This window comes from Taudactylus pleione, unplaced genomic scaffold (genome assembly GCF_031769625.1).
Source record: "Taudactylus pleione unplaced genomic scaffold, aTauple2 ptg000436l, whole genome shotgun sequence".
NCBI classification, from domain to species: Eukaryota; Metazoa; Chordata; class Amphibia; order Anura; family Myobatrachidae; genus Taudactylus; species Taudactylus pleione.
The window spans coordinates 504,941-511,080 of record NW_028284838.1 but is presented as its reverse complement, the minus strand read 5'-3'; positions in this window follow the sequence as shown (position 1 = coordinate 511,080).

Sequence of the window (6,140 nt, the reverse complement as noted above, 5' to 3'; positions counted from 1 at the left end):
ACTGAATCATATACATTAGACTGAGAGATATGAATTGGGCACATGGGATATCATTTTCATATCAGTCAGAAATGTAAGGTCCAATCTCACTTCTCAGGTAGTGTCCACTGGGGAGTAGCGAGGGTGGTTCCTGTGGAGCATGACTCCGGGTGGACAGAGGGCGCCATCCAGGGTTCCGGAATTCATTGGTGCTACTCAGTATGATGGCCGCCTGTTAGTTTTATCTCGGTTTGTTTGCTCTATATCCTAAATAAGTTACGGATCTGAGATCCGTTTCTACATTTCATGCTCCCTCAAGTTGCCCAGATTGCCTCCGTTCCGACACTCCCTCCTCTGTGATCATCTTCTGTCACCTCCCCTTTCCTGTCAGATTTATTACATTCACTTCTCACCTCTTTAATTCCCTCCCCTCTCTACCCTGAGATCGGCTCATTGCCCCTGTCCACTCCTGTCTTATTGGCTTTTGTTACCTCCCCTCTCTGATCGACTCTTTGCCCATCCCCTCTCCTTTTCTTATTGGCTTCTGTCACCTATCCTCTCTGATCGGCACTTTCCTCTCCCCTCTCCTCTTTGATCCCCTCTTTCCTTCTCTCCTCATTCATTCATTGTGCTTCAATGGACTTAAAAGTGACACATCTGAGGTAAAGTCCTAAACTTCAATTATAAGGTATTCGATTAAACAAAGTCACTGCTTTGCTATTTAAAGTAATGATGTGTTCCCAGGCATGACCACAAAGTGTTATTTGAAAGGTCTTTTAAAAAATATTAGGAGACCTGAAATAATAATAATGGTGGTAGACAGAACATGATCAGTAGTACTTACATTAATATAGGTGCAATGTATATTTGCGAAATAGGAGTATAGCTAAGAAGGGAGCTTCCCATAGGTGTTCCCACTCCAGTGAAATCTGCTTGAGGCAGTAATAATCTGTGCACCCTGTGGAATTTCACTCTAGCACATGTATTCTGTCAATTTAAGTAAAATGACCAGAATATATAATACAATCTCCTCTATTGACTAATAACAATGATTCAAAGGAGATAATAATCAGATCCTGGGAGCTATACATAAAAAAAGCAGTGCCAAAGGAGCTACCCCTTAATGTCAGATAGTGCATCACCGAAGCATTCTATCCCCCCAATAGGACATCAATGCCAAGTGTCATACTGCCACAGTTTCTCTTTTTTCTCTTCACTTCAGTATTGGCAGTTCAGGCTGGCCATACCCCACTGGCACAGTTGAGTACAGGGAGGGGGGGCGGTATGACATGCACTTTCTCCGGGCGCCATGGTTCCACGCTACTCCTCTGAGTGTCCGTCCATTCAGTGCAGTTAGTTGTACTATATAAAATCCATCATCCAGTTCTAGTAGGCACACTGTAAATCAGATGTGCCTATTATACTCAACTCTGCGCTTTTCAGTGTTAGAGTATTAGGCGGTAGATGTACTAAGCTCTGGAAAGTGATAAACTACCAACCAATCAGTTCCTGTCATTTTCAAACATCTGTAACATGTCAGTTAAGAGCTGAGTGGCTGGTAGTTTATCACTTTCCAGAGCTTAGTACATCTCCCCCAAAGTCTCCTATGTCCTGCACTGTTTTCTGTCTTCTTCTCAGCATATTGTGTCTCCCTTTTGTTCCTGATTCTGTTTAGACTTTTCTTCTGGATTCTGATTTTGGTACCTTGAAGAATTTCCTAAGAGTTCCAGACTTTCGCCAGTTTGACCCCTCTCTTGTGATTGCTGATTCAGTATCACACTTTTCTCAAGAGAACCCTTTATTTGCAGGTATTTCAGCAAGACTACCATACAATCTTTCTGTGTAAGACTGGTATTTCTCTTTGTGTAATTTGCAGCTTTCTCTGTTAGAGCATTGTCCTCTCTGACGTCTTTTTTTACAGTTGAGGAGACCCCGGGAAAGAGATGGATAATAGTTGATTCTGTATCGATATTATGAATCATTATAGTATCGGCTTAGGTGAATCGTAAAAGGAGATATATTGTAACATGAAATCATGATGTTTCTGAGTGTCGATATATTGTGCTGCACATGCACAGTAGCTATATCCACTAGATCTGAGGCTGAGGTGGGTACGAAAAAACCAGCTAGTTGGCACTGTGAAATTTAGAATCAATCCACCCAATATATCTATATATCGCATTGAATCACGTAGAATTATCTATGTTCCAGGCACTTCTGGGATTAATGCCCATCCCTACCCCTGCATCACTATTGGTCTGTCTGCACATTAGAAGGTGGTGGTGGAGAGAGCCATGGGAGAGACCAGAAGACTGCCAAAGCCAGCGAAAGATCTGTCACAGTTCCCCTCTGCTGCCAAAAAAAAGCTGCTCTCTACTACCTGTTCCTGTAGATTTCACTACCTGCGGCTGCTCTTGTCTTAAGTTCAGTTGATTATTGTCTGAATCCTTAATAGTGTAGTCCAGAGTTTCACAAACTCCGCCATTACAGCCCAGGTTTTAAGGATATCCATGCTTGAGTTCAGATGATTAAATCAAATTGACTGAGGTACTAATTAATTCACCTATGCTCAAGCATGGATATCATTAAAACATGGACTGTAATGTCAGAGCTTGGGAACCTCTGAGTTAGGGCCTTCGGACAGTGCTTCTGTCACCAGTGAGTCATTAGGCCCATGGACAAAGTAATGTACTAGGCCTTTTGCCAATTTAGGTAGGCTCTGGGCCTGCTACCTAGTATGGGGATTTAGGCATGTGCCCCACTAGTTAGTCAGGCTCTGATCTGTGCCTTCAGCTTGCTGCATTCGGACATCAAGACAGTCCAGGCTTAGACCTGTGGCGCATTAGGATATCTAGTCCTCATTTCCCCCATTTTGCCGTTTTCCCATCTTTTCTCAGTTTGTGCCATTTGCTTATCATCTTTTCCTTTTTGTTTAGTTTTCCCCATTAGGGTGTGGTATGTTATGTCAACATTTAAAATGTTATTTCCTAGTTGTAATTACCTGAGCTCGTAAACAAGATAGTGCAGCCTCCAAGGATCAAATAGAAGATATCACTTTCCTCTAAATCATAAATAAAGTTCCAAATAAATGTATTCCTTGGTAATGGTAATATTTCTCCACCACAGGTGAAAATACTTCCACTAGTGGAAAAGTGTGTATAGAGAATAGCCCAATCCATTAACACTTAGTTAACTGTTTCCCCTGTACTGCTGGGCTCAATGTCGTTATCGACATGGAGCATACACAATGAACGATATTGTTAACGATATCGTTCAGTGACTGCACCCTCCCTCATCCCCATACTTGCAGAACCTGATGATATTGTCCGTTTGCCCTGCAAGTACAGGCAGTGAAAGGCATCGTTAACGACCTATGGGAGGGCGCATCATTAACAATGTCTTGCATACACACTGGACAAAATTGAACGTGATGAATGATAACGGTATTGTTCATATCATCCAACTTATCGTCTAATGTGTATGCAGCATAAGGATGGTAATACCAAAACGCTTTGCTGGCGGGACCCTGTGTGATCTGGATGCCTGTACACCGGTGAGCAGTATCGGCTTGAACATAGGGAGTAACTGGGACTCAGAGCCGTAACTAGACTTTTGGTGCCCTGTGCCAAAGACAGCATTGGCCCCCTCCCCCCCCACCCATTTTTTTTAAATAGGGACATACGATAGTGCACCTGACAAAGGGCCATTGCTTCATGGGGAAGGGCCAGGGATGAGATAGGGGTACTCCTGGGGCAGCTAGGAGATGCTGGGGATAAAAGAAGAGGAAGCTATAAGTGAGAATGATTATAAACAGGAAAACTGACAGGCCCAAACAGTGCCCCCTGCCCTGCGGTGCCCTGTGCCATGGCATAGGTCACACTACCCTAGTTACGGCCCTGACAGACTCCCCACATATGCGCCTGTCTGATCTTGCTCAGATCATCTAGCCATCTGGTAGGCGTTCCTACACATCAGGAAAGTTTTAAACTTTTTAAACTGTGAAACAGTATTATGCTATGCATATATTTTATTTTTTATGCTACACATCGTCTGGAGGCTCTTTGAAGTTGTAATATAGATTCATGCATTGTGGAATGTGTGCTGTGCTATTTCATCCTCCGTGTTGAGGAAAATTATAAGGTAACCTCATTACCAGAGGGGTGCGAAAAGGTGTGTGCCCTAAGTGTTATTGGATTGGGCTATCCTCTATACACACTTTATACACAGTAGAGGAGTGTTTTCACCTGTGGTGGAGAAATATTTGTAGAAAAACAGTCTACAGTCTATACTATGATATTTTTCTATTTGTTTATTTTTAGGAACATTTAAAATGTTGACAGTCAAAATGTTGACAGTCAAAATGTTGACATGGGTGTTATGTCACCATGTTCATTATGTCAACATTTGGTAAACTTGTGTATTCTATGTACTGCATACATTGGTTAAATTGTTCTGTGCTCATTGTAACAATTTGCTTTTCTGCATGTCACTGTTAGGACATAGGGGTTTATGTAAAAATATGTTAACTTTTTACTACAGTATATACCGCATCAGTTTGATGTGATATATTGCTTTGTTTAGTTTAAATTCATGTATACTTACCTTTCCTGTGATGCAATCCGGCAACCAGGGCTCCAGCAATGCAGTCTTCTCCTGCTGTACTCTGGATTCGTTAAGGTTCCCCCATTCTTAGCATGCGCTGGCCATCAGGTAATTTCACGTCAGTGCTGCGGCAGGTGTGGGGCAGTGCTAAGGGCAGCGGGAAGTTAAGAGATGGTGACCTGGCATATGCATATGTTGGGTCACTTAACTGGCGGGGCCAGGGGCAGAGTGAGGAGGCACTGGAGTTAAGGTGGAAGTGACCTGGCATATGCATATGCTCTGGGCTCCTCTGATTGGCTGCTGTTGGTGAAGGAGGCAGGGAGAATTAGAAGACAGGAAGACAACAGTCTTCTTTGCTTTTCTCCTGTCAGGAGGCTCCTTACACCATCCTGAGCTACAAATTGGTCTTCAGAAGCTAAATGGAAAGCTAAGCTTTCTGTGCTTCTATGGATTGCCCTCCCCATACTATTGTATGGGGAAGCAATGTCTATAACAATTAGGGGCACCACTGGAGAAATCTGAGATTTCTCCACGATAACCCCAGAATATTGTGAAGCAGTGTCTCGTCCTGTTATCACTGATAAAGGGCTTTTCACTGCTACAGGAATAGACCCCATAGTTACACTAGTAAACTACACTTAGTGGTAGAAGTTAGTATTGTGCATACAGTAAAATAACAACATAGCTATAGGACTCTTAGCGCTGTCATCCAATGGCTCCCAATCTTGAGAAAAGAAACCGCTGGGAGGAAGTATGCAATCAAGGGAGGGGGCGCAGAGTGGGAAAGTGCAGCGGACGAGCAGGCAAAAAGGGGGCGGGATGGAGCAGAGCAGTGGACAGAGGGGCAGTGCTGACATATGTATGTATGTGCGTGTGTGTCATACTTGCCGACAACCTGGCTGCCTCATCCGGGAGGAGGCAGCCAGGTCGGCACAGCAGGGGGCGTGGCAAGGTGTGTGACACGAATTTTGGCGCGGAGCGGGGCCGTGACTGCACGATTGCGTCACTGTGACTCTGCTACACAATGCTGAAATTATTGGCATTGTACAGCAGTGGGTGGGGTCACAATGACGCGATTCACCACGAATCGCGGCAGTCGCTTTCCCTGACCAACACACTTGTATTTTAAAAGTTGTCGGATGCGAGGGAGGAAGTATACGCCTCTGGGGGGTCGTTTGGCTGGTGGCAGCCTGGGAGAGTTGACCACTCTTCTGGGCAGCTGGGGGAGCGCCACCCGATTATCAGGAGCCTCCCAGCTGTTCCAGGGGAGCAGGCAAGTGGGGTGTGTGTATATACAGGAAATACAAGAATTGCACTCACAACCACTAATGATAAATATCCAGGGTGCTCCCATAGCAACATCCAGAGACAATTCTTAATAAATGTTGGAATATAAAAATCCAAAAAAGGGTCACTATGTATGAATGTGTGTGTGTGTGTGTGTGTATGTATATATATATATATATATATATATATATATATATAATATATATCTAAATAAATTGTGTGTGTGTATATATATATATATATATATATATATATACGTGTGAGTGTGTGTA